Source organism: Chlorocebus sabaeus, chromosome 7, assembly GCF_047675955.1.
Source record: "Chlorocebus sabaeus isolate Y175 chromosome 7, mChlSab1.0.hap1, whole genome shotgun sequence".
Classification (NCBI taxonomy): domain Eukaryota; kingdom Metazoa; phylum Chordata; class Mammalia; order Primates; family Cercopithecidae; genus Chlorocebus; species Chlorocebus sabaeus.
In genome coordinates, this window is record NC_132910.1 from 31,675,651 (window position 1) to 31,692,461 (window position 16,811).

Sequence of the window (16,811 nt, forward strand, 5' to 3'; positions counted from 1 at the left end):
AGGCTCCGCGGTTTCGGGACGGCGACACTAAAGCCGCTGGCGAGGTGAATTGCCAGGTCCTTACCACCCCGCGCTCCCCCGTCCGGACAGAACTTGGGCCCCTCGAGTCACCCAGCGCAGAAACACGTGCGGGCAACTCACTGGGGGAGCCATGAGTTTGTGCTTCTCGGCGTCCCCTGCCTCCTCCCAGCCCACTCCCCTTCCAAAGCCGCTCTCTGCGAGAAAGGAGGCCTGCTGAGAAGTCTCCGGCTGTGATCTAGGACGGACACCTGTTTCTCCCTGCTTTGCCAATTGGTATATTAAAGAACGGAAGATGGTATCTTTACACCAATTCGGTGTTATATTGGGCGTTTGGGTTCATGAACTTCCACCTCACGCTAATTGATTCTGAAAGTACAGACATATTCCTGGTTCCAGTTTATCGAGTTGATGATCACAACCAAATTTGATAGTAAAAATATACACACAAAAAAGGCGCGAAATTGGACCTAATGGGTTGCTTTCCTCTGCCCAATAGCCAATCTCCCCTCCCCAACTACCCCCGCTGCAGGGTGGTGGGGGACAGAGTGGAGTTCTAGTCCTCTGCCAGGTGAGAACCTGGATGCGCAGGAATTAACAAGCCACCGGTAGTGGGAAGCTGGGAAGTGGACGATGGCTCCCAAAGTCCCTGTATATTCCTAGCCAAACTCCCACCAGGCCCACTAAATGGACACTCACCTGGAGATTCGGCTGTGCTCGCCATAGGGCCCAGAATTGCCCTATCCTTATTTAGGCCAGAGAGAACAAGCGCCACTAAGTGGTGAAATGCCACATCAGTTTGGGAAGGATTTGCATCCTGTCACCAACTCCTCACACTTCTGAACTGTAACAAAGTAACTGCATTTTAATGGATTGACACTTTTGGATTTCAAAGATTGGTTACAGTGGTGTTTCACTTAAATATAGATTACAGGTTTCAAAAGTGTTATTCTTCAGTACACTTAAAATTAAATGTAGATGGTATTTCCAACACAGCTCCTGGCTTCTAAAGCAAAATTTTAAAATATTACACAGATAATATATTTAAAGTCATGAGAGTCAGTTTTGTGCCTTGCATCCAAGACACTGAAAAAGTGATGCTGCTAAACAATGTTTGCATCTAAATTTTAGAATGTTTAAATAAACAAAAAATGAAATATACACAATAAACATCTTGATAGACTAAAATCATCTTTGTAGCATATGTGGAAGATTGGCAAACTTAAACCTAGTATTATTAAGAAATGTTTTAATATTTTTTAAGGCACAATTTTTCATGTGAGTATGGACCTAAAACATTAATATTAATTACAGATGAGAAATTAATGATTTGTGTTTCAACAATCAGATTTTTTTTGTTTTTTTGAGATAGAGTTTCACTCTGTTGTCCAGGCTGGAGTGCAGTGGCCCCATCTTGGCTCACTGCAACCTCTGGTCCCTAGGTTCAAGCGATTCTCTTACCTCAGCCTCCCAAGTAGCTGGGATTACAGGTCTGCACCACCACACCTAGCTAATTTTTGTATTTTTAGCAGACACAGGATTTCACCATGTTGGCCAGGCTGGTCTCGAACTCCTGACCTCAAGTGATGCACCAGCCTCAGCCTCCCAAAGTGCTGGAATTACCAAGGTGTGAGTCACCACACCCAGCCCATCTATCAGAATTCATTAAAGTTTTCCAAAATGGAAGATGGTAATTACGTTTAGGGAAATGACAAAGAAATTTACTTTTACATTTGGCATTGGTTAAGCTTATTTTTGTTGTACTTTCATAAAAAAAAAGATGAAGATTTAGTTGAATAATGATAATTAGACAGGTATATACGTGTGTGTGTGTGTGTGTATATATATGGATTGATTAATGACAACTTTTAAAGTACTGTTATTTCTAGAGACCTACATTCTCAAATACTTTCTGTGGATGCAAGTTCATTGTGGACTTAGGTCACAGAGAAACAAGTAGACTCCTCAACATTGTTTCAGTAGTATAGAAAACATGTTTCATAAATCATAGATCATGCTAAGTGAGCTGATACTTGTGCTTTTCCTATCTCTCTCTCATCATCATCATCAGTAACTGACTTTGATTTGAATGGTACAATTTTTAAAACATTTTATTTTATTTTAACTAACAAAATTATCGATATTTATCATGTACAACATGGTGTTTTAAATTATATATATATATAGTGGAATGGCTAAATCAAGTTACCATATGTATTATCTCACATAATTATCATTTTTTGTGGTGATAACACTTAAAATTTATTTTCTTGACATTTTAAAAGAACACAATATATTGTTATTAACTATAGTCACAATGTTATACAAGAGATCTCTTGAATTTATTTGAGTGAAACAAATTGTAAACTATAAATTAGAGGTAGCATATTTAATTAGAAGAGGTTAGAGTCATGAGACTTTTTTGGTTCTAACTCTGCAATATTGTGTTTTTAATCAACTTGAAATTCCATTTTTTACCTGCAAAATGAAACAGTTGGACTAGTTTACATTCAAGTTTCCTAATGTATATAAAATGTTATGAGTTATCTATACTTTCATCTGATTATCTATGCACCCATGTATTTATCCAGCCACCTTTTTAGTTGATAATCCTTCACCAAGCGCCTGATGTAATAGATATTGCCTACACTGTTAAGAGTTTAAGTAAAAACCTGTTCTAGACTTGACCTCAGAAACCTAAGTATATAATGCTTATAGTCCAGTCTAAGTTTTATTTATTCAGCAAGCATTTTACAAACATTTACTATCTTCCACGTACTCTTGTATTGTGTAGGATATTATTCTGCTCCCAAAAGTTTTCAATTAATCTTCATAAAATGTTAGTACCAATGATTCACATACAAATAATCATATAATCTCTGCCAGATCCATTCTCTACACTTCTCTATCTTTATCTGTGCCCCTGGACAATGATCTTCATGGTCATTAATCAGGAGCTTTTGGCTTTGGGTTGGTTTCAGCCAATAGGAGGTACCAGCTGGAGTTCAAGGAGCTGGAAGGAAGTGGTTAAAGGATTTATTCCCTGTCATCATCCTACTGTCTGTGGTTTAAAAGCAGATACCTTCCTTAAGTTTGGTCATCTTCTCATTCCATTAGCTACAGCACTCTCTCCAGGGTCTGGCAGCACTCCCTGCTCTAGGAATTGCTTCCTTCCGTATCTTCTTTTGTGCCAAATTGTGTTAATGGCTTCCCACAGTTGCTAACCCAGGGATGCTTCACCATCCCATGTTGGTTTCCATTAATTTTGCCCATATCTTTGTAAATAGTGCTTTTATTCTTTTTGGTCATCTGAGTTTGCCAACAATTTGCTGCCATCACCCTGACCACTATATAATCATTTAACATCTCAGATCACAATAAGTACACAAATAGTGTATGAATCTAATAACCACACAACTTTTTGCATAGTCCTTGCTTAGGAAGAAAGGGAAATATGAAAAAAAAGGGAAACTAATGCCAGTTAATTATTTGATGAGCTAGAGAGGAGTAAGGTGGCTCAGAAGACTAAAAGAAGCACTTTATGCTGTGTACACTGTGCTTTGCTTCTTTTACTGAATAGCTTCAAAGCATCAAAAGAAATGCATCACAGGACCAGCAATTAGATTTTGCTCTGCTAATCCAAAGAACAATATTTGTTCTGGGAGTTAGTATTATCTAACCTAATTAACTTAATTCCCTAAATCAATATAGAAATAGTTGAAGAGTTTTGGTAAAATTATTACAATGTAATTTTCCAGGTTCTTTCTTAGTAATTCTTCTATTTAAATAAACACAGGCCCTTTATTTTAATAAAGGTGCCTATGACCACTGGAAAAATAAAAGTCCTAATTAAACTGCTTTTCTCAGGTAAAGGATCAAAGAGTGTTAGAATTATTTAAAATGTCTCTGACTAATGGATAGCAGTAATGGCTAAACTATTTGCAGCGATAAATAACATGGAGTTTCATTTAGGGCATTGTCTTCCCATTATTTATAAAATAGAAATGGGGAGGGGCCAGGATGGCTGATTAGAAGCAACTACATTCCATGGCTGTCATGGAGAGGAATGAAAATGGAGAGTGAATTTGGCATCTTCGACTGAAATGTCCAGGTTTTCACTTTGGGACTCATTAGGCAATCAACTCAACCCATGGAGAATGAAGAAAAGGAGGGTGGGGCGATGGTCCACCCCAGGGGTGGGACAGAGCCAGAGGATCCCTCATCCCCAGCCAAAGGAAGCTGTGAGTGATTGTGCAACCCTGCCTTGGAAACCACACTTCTCCCACAGATCGTTGCAACTCACAGATCAGGAGATCCCCTCGTGAGGTCAAGCTACCAGGGCTTTCTGTCCAATACACAGAACTGGGCAAAGTCTCAGCAGACTAGGCACTCAGGCTCACACAGGGACTCAGGAGTTTTTCAGTCTCCAGCCCTGGGAATCCTGACAAGGTGGGAGTTCCATCCTTACATTCCTCTAGGAGATTCAAGGAGCCAAGCAGTGTTATTCTGCAGGCCCCACTTCCCCTGCACCTCACAAGCTAAGACCCACTCACTTAGAATTCCAGTTGGCCAGTGCAGCAGACTGGAGACTACCTGAAATTCCCGGGGGAACAGGTGGCTGACGTTTTTGCAGATTGGGCAACTCAGTTCTAGCCTTCTGGCTCTGGGGAGTCTAGGTGGCCCTGACAGGAGGAGTCCTTCACCCCTCACAATGCAGCATAGCTGCTGTTCCAGAATGTAGCCATACTGCTCTTTTTTTTTTTTTTTTGGATGGAGTTTCACTCTTGTTGCCCAGGCTGGAGCGCAATGGTGCAATCTTGGCTCACAGCAACCTCCACCTCTCACGTTCGAGCAATTTTCCTGCCCTAGCCCCCAGAGTAACTGGAATTACAGATATGCACCACCATGCCTGGCTAATTTTTGTATTTTTAGTAGAGACAGGGTTTCACCGTGTTGGTCAGGCTGGTCTTGAACTCCTGACCTCAGATGATCCACCCACCTCAGTCTCCCAAAGTGCTGGGATGACAGGTGTGAGCCACTGTGGCTGACCCAGACTGCCTCTTTGAGTTAGACTCTAATCCATTCCTTCTCACTGTACAGGGGCCTCCCTGCAGGAATTTCAATAACTCCAGCCAGGGTTATACAGACAGAACTCTGATCTCTCCCTAGGAAAGAGCCTCTGAGAGGAGAAGCAGCCAATGTCTCTGCAGTTCAGTTGACTCAGCCTTTCTAGCCTGCTGGCTCTGGAGAGTCCAAGCAGTGTCGATGAGGAAGGGTCCCCCAACACAAGACACCTGCTCTACCAAAAAGCAACCGGACTGCTTCTTTCAGTGAGCCCTTTATCCATCCGTCCTGACTGAGGTCTCTCAACAGGGGTCTCCAGACACCTCCTACAGGGGGATCTGGGCCAGCAACAGGTCAGTACTCCACTGGGATGGAGCTCCCAGAGGAAGGTGAAGTCTGCCATCTTTGCTGTTTCATGGCCTTCACTGGTGATACCTTCAGGTAAGGGAAAAACCGAGGCACCTAGGGTCTGCAGTGATCCCCCAACAAGCAGCCCTATGGAAGAATGGCCTGATAGTTAAAAGAAACAGAAAGCAACAACAGCAACAAAGACCCTGTAAAAACTCCATTGAAAGTTCAGCATCTTCAAAAATTGAAGTTAGATAAGCCACAAAAGATGAGAAACAGTCAATGCAAAAATGCTGAAACTCGAAAAGCCAGAGTGCCTTCTTTCCTCAAAATAACTGCAACAGGTCTCCAGCAAGGGCACAGAATTGGGCTGAGACTGAGCTGCCTGAATTGGCAGAGGTAGGCTTCAGAAGTTGGGCAATAATGAGCTTTGCTGAACTAAAGGAGCATGTTGTAACCCAATGAAAAGAAGCTAGAATCATGATAAAACAATACAGGAGCTGATAACAAGAATAGCTGCGTTAGAGAGGAGTGTAACTGACCTGATGAAATGAAAAACAGAACACGAGATATTCACAATGCAATCACAAGTATCCATGGCAGAAGAGACCAACCAGAGGAAAGACTCTCAGAGATTGAAGACTATCTTTCTGAAAGAAGACAGGAGGCAAGAATAGAGAAAAAAGAATGAAGAACAAAAAAAGTCTGAGAAATACAGGACTATGTAAAAAGACTGAACCTACGACTGACTGGGATACCTGAAAGAAACTGGAAGAACAGAACCAAGTTTGAAAACATACTTCAGGATATCATCCAGGAGAACTTCCTGAGCCTAAGAAGATAGGCCAACATTCAGGTTCAGGAAATACAGAGAACTCTAGTAAGATACTCCACAAGAAGATCAACCTCAAGACACATAATTATCAGATTCTCCAAGGTTGAAATGAAAGAAAAAATGTTAAAGGGAGTCAGAGAGGAAGTCCATGTCACCTACAAAGGGAAACCCATTAGATGCACAGTGGACCTCTCAGTGGGAAACTCTACAAGCCAGAAGAGATTGCAAGTCAATGTTCAACATTCTTCAAGAAAAGAATTTCCAGCCCAGAATTTCATTTCCAGCCAAGCTAAGCTTCATAAGCACAGCAGAAATACTATCCTTATCAGACAAGCAAATGCTGAGGAAATTCATCACCACCAGGCCTGCCTTGCAAGAGCTCCTAAAGGAAGCACTAAATATGGATAGGAAAAACCATTTACCAGCCACTACAAAAACACACTGAAGTACACAGTACACCAACTAATGGCACTGTGAAGCAACCACATAAACAAGTCTGCAAAATAACCAGCTAGCATCATGATGATAGGATCCATTTCTCACATAACAATATTAAACTTAAATGTAAATGAGCTAAATGCCCCAATTAAAAGACATGGAATGGCAATCTGGATGAAGAGTCATGATCCATTGCTATGCTGTATTCAAGAGACCCATCTCATGTGCAGTGACACACATAGGCTCAAAATAAAGGGATGGAGAAAAAGTTACCAAGAAAAAAGCATGGGTTGCAATCCTAGTTTCTGACAAAACAGACTTTAAAACAACAAAGATTTAAAAAGACAAAGAAGGGCTGTACATAATGAGAAAGGGTTCAACTCAACAAGAAAAGCTAACTATCTTAAATATGTATGCACTTAATACAGGAGCACCCAGATTCATAAAGCAAGTTCTTAGAGACCTACAAAGAGATTTAGACCTTCACGCAATAATAGTGAGAGACATTAACACCCTATTGACAGTGTTAGACAGATCACTGAGACAGAAAGTTAACAAAGATATTCAGGACCTGAACTCATCTGTGGACCTAGTGGACCTCATAGACATCTACAGAACTCTCCACCCCAAACAACAGAATATACTTTCTTCTCATTGTCACATGGCACTTACCCTAATATTGATCACATATTTGGAAGTAAAACACTCTTCAGCAAATGCAAAAGAACTGAAATAATAGCAAACAGTCTCTCAGACCACAGTGCAATCAAATTGGAACTCAAGACTATGAAATTCACTCAACACCACACAACTAAATGGAAATTGAATAACTTGCGTTTGAATGACTCCTGGGTAAATAATTAAATTAAGACAGAAATCAAGAAGCTATTTGTAACTAATGAGAACAAGGAGACAATGTGCCAGAATCTCTGGGATGCTGCCAAAGCAGTGTGAAGACAGAAATTTATAGCACTAAATGCCTGCATCAAAAGGATAGAAAGATCTCAAGTTAACAATGTGACAACACAACTAAAAGAACCAGAGTACCAAGAGCAAACGAACCCCAAAGCTAGCAGAAGACAGGAAATAACCAAGATCAGAGCTGAACTGAAGGAGATGGAAACATGAACAACTCTTCAAAAAAATGAACAAATCCAGGAGCTAGTTTTTTGAAAAAATTAACAAAATAGATAGACCACTACCTAGACTAGTTAAAGAGAGAGAGAGAGAGAGAGAGAGAGAGAGAGAGAGAGAGAGAGAGAGAAGAATGAAATAGACACAGTCAGAAATGTTAAGGGAGATATTACCACTGACCCCACAAAAATACAACCATCAGATAATATTATGAACACCTCTTTGCACGGAAAATAGAAAACCTAGAAGAATGGATAAATTTCTGGACAAATACACCCTCCCAAGACTGAACCAGGAAGAAATTGAATCCCTGAGTAGAACAATAACAAGTTCTGAAATTGAAGCAATAATAAACAGCCTACCAATCAAAAAAAGCCCTGGACCAGATGAATTTACACCTGAATTCTACCAGAGGTATAAAGAAGAGCTGATATCATTTCTAATGAAACTATTTCAAAAAACTGAAAAAGGGAAACTCCCCCCTAACTCAGTTTATAAGGCCAGTATTATCCAGATACTATAACTTGGCAGATATACAACAAAAAAAGAAAACTTCAGTCCAATATCCCTGATGAATATCAATCCAAAAATCCTCAATAAAATACTGGCAAACTGAATCCAGCAGCACATAAGAAACTTTATCCATCACAGTCAAGCTTGCTTCATCCTTGGGATGCAAGGTTGGTTCAATATAGGCAAATTAATAGATGTAATTCATCACATAAACAGAACTAAAATAAAAAAAAACCCACATGATTATCTCAATAAATGGAGAAAAGACTTTCAATAAAATTCAACATCCCTTTATGTTTAAAACTCTCAGTAAACTAGGTATTGAAGAAACACACCTCAAAATAATAAGAGCAATATATGACAAACCCAGACAATATCATACTGAATGGGCAAAAGCTGGAAGTATTCCCCATGAAAACTGGCACAAGACAAGGATGTCCTCTCTCATCACTCCTATTCAACATAGTATTGAAAGTTCTGACCAGGGCAATCAGGCAAGAGAATAAATGAGGGTTTCCAAATCGTGAGAGAGGAAGACAAATTATGTTTGTTTGCAGATGACATGATCCTATACCTAGAAAATCTCATTGTCCCAGCCCAACAGTTTCTTTTTATTATTATTATTATACTTTAAGTTCTAGGGTACATGTGCACAATGTGCAGGTTTGTTACATAGATATACATGTGCCATATTGGTTTCCTGTACCCATTAACTCGTCATTTACGTGGGTATTTCTCCTAATGCTATCCCTCCCCCAGCTCCCCACCCCATGACAGGCCCCAGTGTGTGATGTTCCCCTCCCTATGTCCAAGTGTTCTCATTGTTAAATTCCCTCCTATGAGTGAGAACATGTAGTGATTGGTTTTCTGTCCTTGTGATCAGTTTGCTCAGAATGATGGTTTCCAGCTTCATCCATGTCCCTGGAAAAGGACATGAACTCATCCTTTTTTATGGCTGCATAGTATTCCATGGTGTATATGTGCCACATTTCCTTATTACAGTCTATCATTGATGGAAATTTGGGTTGGTTTCAAGTCTTTGCTATTGTGAATAGTGCCACAATAAACATACATGTGCATGTGTCTTTATAATAGCATGATTTATAATCCTTTGGGTATGTACCCAGTAATGGGATCATTAGGTCAAATGGTATTTCTAGTTCAGGATCCTTGAGGAATCACCACACTGTCTTCCACAATGGTTGAACTAGTTTACATTCCCACCAACAGTGTAAAGGCATTCCTAGTTCTCACATCCTCTCCAGCATCTGTTATTTCCTGACTTTTTAATGATTGCCACTCTAACTGGTGTGAGATGCTTTCTCATTGTGGTTTTGATTTACATTTTTCTGATGACCAGTGATGATGAGCATTTTTTCATGTGTCTGTTGGCTGCATAAATGTCTTCTTTTGAGAAGTGTCTGTTCATATCCTTTGCCCACTTTTTGATGGGGTTGTTTGATTTTTTCTTGAAAATTTTTCTAAGTTCTTTGTAGATTCTGGATGTTAGCCCTTTGTCAGATGGGTAGATTGCAAAAATTTTCTCACATTCTGTAGGTTGCCTGTTTATTCTGATGGTTGTTTCTTTTGCTTTGCAGAAGCTCTTTAGTTTAATTAGATCCCATTTGTCTATTTTGACTTTTGCTGCCATTGCTTTTGGTGTTTTCATCATGAAGTCCTTGCTCATGCCTATGTCTTGAGTGGTATTGCCTAGGTTTTCTTCTAGGGTTTTTATGGTTTCAGGTCTAACATTTAAGTCTTTAATCCATATTGAATTAGTTTTTGTATAAGGTGTAAGGAAGGGATCCAGTTTTAGCTTTCTACATATGGCTAGCCAGTTTTCCCAGCACCATTTATTAAATAGGGAATCCTTTCCCCATTTCTTGTTTTTGTCAGGTTTGTCGAAGATCAGATGGCTGCATATGTGTGGTGTTATTTCTGAGGCCCCTGTTCTGTTCCATTGGTCTATATATCTGTTTTGATACCAGTATCATGCGGTTTTGGTTACTGTAGCCTCATAGTATAGTTTGAAGTCAGGTAGCATGATGCCTCCAGCTTTGTTCTTTTTGCTTAGGATTGTCTTGGCAATGCGGGCTCTTTTTTGGTTCCATATGAACTTTAAAGTAGTTTTTTCCAATTCTGGGAAGAAAGTCATTGGTAGCTTGATGGGGATGGCATTGAATCTATAAATTACCTTGGGCAGTATGGCCATTTTCATGATATTGATTCTTCCTATCCATGAGCATGGAATGTTCTTCCATTTGTTTGTGTTTTCTTTTATTTCATTGAGCAGTGCTTTGTAGTTCTTCTTGAAGAAATACTTCACATCCCTTGTAAGTTGCATTCCTAGGTATTTTATACTGTTTGTAGCCATTGTGAATGGGAGTTCACTCTCTGTTTGTCTGTTATTGGTGTATAGGAATGCTTGTGATTTTTGCACATTGATTTTGCATCTTGAGACTTTGCTGAGGTTGCTTATCAGCTTAAAGAGATTTTGGGCTGAGACGATGGGATTTTCTAAATATATAGTCATGTCATCTGCAAACAGGGACAATTTGACTTCCTCTTTTCCTAATTGAATACCCCTTATTTCTTTCTCTTGCCTGATTGCCCTGGCCAGAACATCCAACACTATGTTGAACAGGATTGGTGAGAGAGGGCATCCCTGTCTTGTGCCGGTTTTTAAAGGGAATCTTTCCGGCTTTTGCCCGTTTACTACAGCCCAACAGTTTCTTAAGCTGATATGCAACTTCAGCAAAGTCTCAGGATATAAAATCAATGTGCACAATTGCTAACATTCCTATACATCAACAACAGGCAAGCAAAGAGCCAAATTGTGAATGAACTCCCATTTACAATTGCTATAAAAGGAATGAAATACCTAGGAATAGAGCTAATAAGGAAAGTGAAGGACCTCTTCAAGAAGAACTACAAACCTCTGCTCAAGGAAATCAGAGAGGATACAAGCAAATGGAAAAACATTCCATGCTCATGGATAGAAAGAATTAATATTGTAAAAACAGCCATGCTGCCCAAAGTAATTTATAGATACAAAGGTATTCCCATTAAACTATCATTGATATTATTCACAGAATTAGAAGAAACTATTTTAAAAAACATATAGAACCAAAAAAAGCTCACATAAGCTCACATAGAACCAAAAAAAGCCAAGACAATCCTAAGCATAAAGAACAAAGCTGGAGGCATTGTGGTACCTGCCTTCAAACTATAAGGCTACAGTAACCAAAACAGCATGATAATGGTACAAAACCAGACACATAGTGCAACAGAACAGAATAGAGAACTGAGCAATCAATCAGAATAGAGAAGACAGAATTAAGACCACCCACGTGCAACCATCTCATCTTTGACAAACCTGACAGTAGCAATGGGAAAAGGAGTCCCTATTTATAAATGGTGCTGGGAGAACTGGTTAGTTATATGCAGAAAATTGAAACTGGATTCCCTCTGTACACCATAGACAAAAATTAGCTCAAGATTAATTAAAGACTTAAATGTAAAACCCAAAACGATAACAACTCTAAAAGAAAATCTAGGCAATACTACTCAGGACATCAGCATGGGCAAAGATTTCATGATGAAAACGCCAAAAGCAATTGCAACAAAAGCAAAAATTAACAAATGGGATCTCATTAAAGAGCTTTTATATAGCAAAAGAAAATTAGGTGAATAGACAACATACAGAATTGTAGAAAATTTTTGCAATCTATTCATCTGACAAAGGTCTAATATCCAGAATCTATAAGAAACTTAAACAAATTTACAAGAATAAAACAATAAATCTCATTAAAAACTGGGTAAAGGACACTTCTCAAAAGTAGACATTCATGCAGTAAACAAACGTATTAAAAAAAAACTCAACATCACTGATCATTAGGGAAATGCAAATCAAACCACAATGAGATACCATCTCGTGCCGGTCAGAATGGCGTGAGTAAGAACTTGGCCATCTGCAGTTCAAGAAGAAAGTTCTCAGAAAAAGCCCAACCTGCCAATACCTTGCTGTTCGACCTTCAGAACTGTGAGAAAATGTATTTCTGTGATTTGAGCTACCCAATTTGTGGTATTTTCTTGTGGGAGCCCTGGCTCCCATAAGAAACGAACACACATAATTTATTTTATAGAGTTTTGTCCTTGCACAACATGAGAGCTGTTTACACTGTTGATGAAAGCTATGTCTTTGGTGTCTGGTCCTGGAGCCTGAAGTCACACTGAGACCTGCAAGGGTAAGCTGGAATCTGTGAGGACAGACTGAAACCTCTGTCAGGTGCTCATGACCCTGCCAGCCATACAATTGTGATGGTGGGGACATTCTTCAGGAGAAGCTGGCACCTGTAGTCACAAAGCTAACCATGCACTTGACACAGAAGTTGGAGAAGCTTAAGGAAGAGAGCCTCCAAAAGCTAAAATAATATTGCTGCTCCTTCACTTCTCCTTTCTAAATGTATTACAAATGTCTCTTGTGGCTCACCCTAGCATGTAACTATCCAAGGAAGTAAAATTATGGGAAATGAAGTTTCAGCTTAGATAATCTGATGCAATACAAATTTACTACATATGCCATGTTTTAATATTTCACAAGGAGAATATATTTATGTCTGACTTGTATAAATAAAAATTATCACAAATAAAGGATGAGAGTTTCTCAAATTTTATAGGACATGCATGGCCCTGACATAAATTTTTAAAAAGAAAAAAAAAAAAAAAGAAAACTGAAGACTAACTTTACTTATGAACTGAATGAAAGAAATTTTAAATGAATCCAAGAATATATGTCAGAGTGAAAATAGTATGATTTGTTATAGGACTGCAAGGATGAGCTCATGATATTAAATTTTTAAAAACGGTTATTTCTATAGATGAAGAAAAAGCATAGATAAAATTCTAAAGCCACTCTTACTATAACTTGGTAAGGAGTATTTTCAACACTTATAGAAAAATGTCATACTCAGTGTTTAAACACTTGAATGGTTAGCATTAGAATCAGAAACATGATAAAATGGTTGCTACTACTAGTAGTGTTTTATTGGCAGTCTAGCAGTGCAGTGCTGCAACTTAAGGAAAATGTCAAATATTTGAAAAGAGTTGAAATATAATTACATATAGGCAATATGATTATCTACAATGAAAATACAAGAAAAAATAGCTGAACTCTTATAACAAATAAATGAGTTTAGAAAGGAAATTAAAAATTGAGTGAAAACAACTCTGTTCACCAGCAATAAATAAGATAATAACAAAAGACATAAAGAAAAATGAACACAGCCTCAGTAACATGGGGCAATGTCAAACAGTCTAACATACATTTAAATGGAGTCCAAAAGGAACAAAGGGAAGGAAGGAATAAAATATATTTTAAATGGTAATGGCTAAACAGTTTCCAAATTTTATGAAAAGTGCAAACCCACGGAGCCAAAAAGTTCAATGAATTCCAAGCAAAATAAATGCAAAGAAAACTACAACAAGGAATATTTTAATAAAATCACTGAAAACGAGTGATAAAGGGAAAATCTTAAAAACAAAATTAAAAGAGCACATTATAAAGTATACCAAAGACAGCAATGATTGAATATTACTCAGCAATCCCATTACTGGGTATATACCCAAAAGATTATAAATAATTCTTCTATAAAGACACATGCACATATATGTTTATTGCAGCACTATTTACCATAGCAAAGACTTGGAACCGACCAAAATGCCCACCAATGATAGAATGAATAAAGAAAATGTGGCACATGGAATACTATGCAGCCATAAAAAAGAATGAGTTCATGTCCTTTGCAGGGTCATGGATGAAGCTGGAAACCATAATTCTCAGCAAACTAAGACAGGAACAAAAAACCAAACACCACATGTTCTCACTAATAAGTAGGAATTGAACAATGAGAACACATGGACACAGAGAGGGGAACATCACATACCAGGGCCTGATGGGGAATGGGGGGCCAAGGGAGGGAGAGCATTAAGACAAATAGCTAATGCATGTGGGGCTTAAAACCTAGATAATGGGTTGATAGATGCAGGAAACCACCATGGCACATATATACCTATGTAATAAACCTGCACTTTCTGCACATGTGTCCCAGAACTTAAAGTAAAAAATTAAATAAATAAATAAAAAAGAACCAATGCAAGCCATAGAAAAATGAATGGCATCTTTAAAGTGCCGAAAGATTTGAAAAAAGTCAAGCCAGAACACTATATCAGAAGAAAAGAGTAAGGTGAGATAATTTATTTTTTCAGCCAGAATAATTTGTTGTTAGCAGACATATATTATTAGAAATGTTAAGTGAAGTTCTTCAAGTTGAAGGAAAATTATATATCAGCAGGAAACTTGGATCAAAGTGAAAATGAATGAAAAGCACCAGACATGCTATATGTGACTACAAATTTTTTTTTCTCAGTTTTACATTTCTTTAAAGGTTATTGATTATTGAAAGAAAAATAATGACATTGCATTTTGTGGTTTATAACATGAATAGAAATACATATGAAACAGCAATAGCACAAAAGATAGGAGAGGATAATGTTGCAATGGGTTCTTATACTTGAAATGGTATAATATTATTTGAAAGTAGAATTAATAAGCTAGTAATTCTTGTAAATCACAGAGCACCTGCTGAAAAGTAAAGTAGACATGTAATTAAAAATGTAATAGTTGAGACAAAATGGAAATACAAAAGAAACAAAAAATAGAAATAAAAAATAATCAAATATCAAAGCAAATGGGACTAATATAAAAGAAATAACAAGGTAATATATTAAAACCCAACCATGCTGAAAATTACATTAAATGTAAATGATCTGAACACTTCAATTTAAAGGCAGAGATGGTCAGAATAGATAAAAGTTCAAGAGCCATATATGCCATCCCACTTTAAATATAAATAAAACAACTTAATGTAAATGTATTAACATTAATAGATTAATAATGTAAATTATTAAGATTAATATTAATAATGTTATATGTGTATTAACATATTAATAATGTTAAACTAACATTCTATTAATGTTAATACATTTATATTAAATTGTTTTATAATTAATGATTTATTAATCATAAATTATGATTTATAAATAATGTTAATATAATGTTAACTTAATATTATCATTAGTAGATAATTTTAATAGATTAAAAGGATGGAAAATATGTATCATACAAGCATAAAGAAAAGGAGACTTTTAATGTCTATATTAATATCAGGCAAAGTAGACCTCAGAGCAAGAAGTATTTCAGGGAAAAAGGAGGACTTTTTAATATATATAAATGAGTCAATCAATACATTTTAATAAACATTTAGCCTACATGCCTCATACCAGATCCTCAAAATGCATTATGCAAAACTGATAACAACTGAAAGAATAGACGAATTCACAATTATAACTAGAGACATAAACATTCATTTTTCAGTAACTGATAGAACCAGAAGTTAGAATAAGTGTAAGTATGTAAAAGATTTAAAGAGCAGTCAAAGGCCGGATGCAGTAACTCACACCTGTAATCTCAGCACTTTGGGAGGCTGAAGCTAGTGAATCATTTGAGGTCAGGAGTTTAAGACCAACCTGGCCAACATGGTGAAACCCAGTCTCTACTAAAAGTACAGAAATTAGGCGGGGATAGTGGTGCACGCCTATAATCCCAGCTACTTGGGAGGCTGAGGCAGGAGAATCACTTGAATCTGGGAGGCAGAGGTTGCATTGAACCAAGATTGTGCCCCTACACTCCAGGTTGGGAGTGTGAGACTTTGTCTCAAAAAAAAAAAAAAAAAAAAAAAAATTAAATAGAATAAGCTTAGTGCAGGAGCCGTCTCCCAAAAACAGACTTTGGGATGTGGATTTGTGTGCAGAAAATTTACTGCAGAGCACTCTCAGAATTTGCACTTCCAGTGGGGTGAAGAAAGCAGGACTGGGCAGTCAGCAGCTCTGGAGTTGGAATGGTCTCTTAGAGTTCACACGACAGTAGAATACCTATTCTTTTCAAATGCACATGGGACATTTATGAAGAGGGACCATATGCAGGGTCATAAAACAAGTCTCAATACATTTAAAATATTGAAATCATACAAAAGTATGTTCTGTGATCATAACAGAATTAAAACTAGAAATCAGCTACAGAAATATACTCCTCAAATTCCCAAATATTTGGATAATAAACAACATAGTTCTAAGTAACTCAAAGTCAAAAAAGAAATTAAAAGAAAAATTAGAAAAAAAATTTTTGATTTGAATAAAAAAGAAAACAAAACATATAAATGTTTGTTAGATATACATAAAGGAATCTATAGAGGGAACTTTACAGATTTAAAAGTTTATATGGGAAAAGGAGAAAGGTCTAGAAATTAATAATAGTAGCTTCAACTTCAGAAGCTTTAAAACAATACAGATTGAGTCCAAGCAAGTAGACAGAAGGAATAACAGAGAGCAGAAATCAGTGAAG

General features: G+C 37.5%; 1 protein-coding gene across 2 annotated transcripts in view; it reads left to right on the forward strand.

Annotated features, from left to right (window-relative positions):
• Positions 1-16,811, forward strand: part of CFAP299 (cilia and flagella associated protein 299) — a 666,082-nt gene that overhangs the window by 419 nt on the left and 648,852 nt on the right. The gene's annotated exons all lie outside the window — the stretch shown is intronic.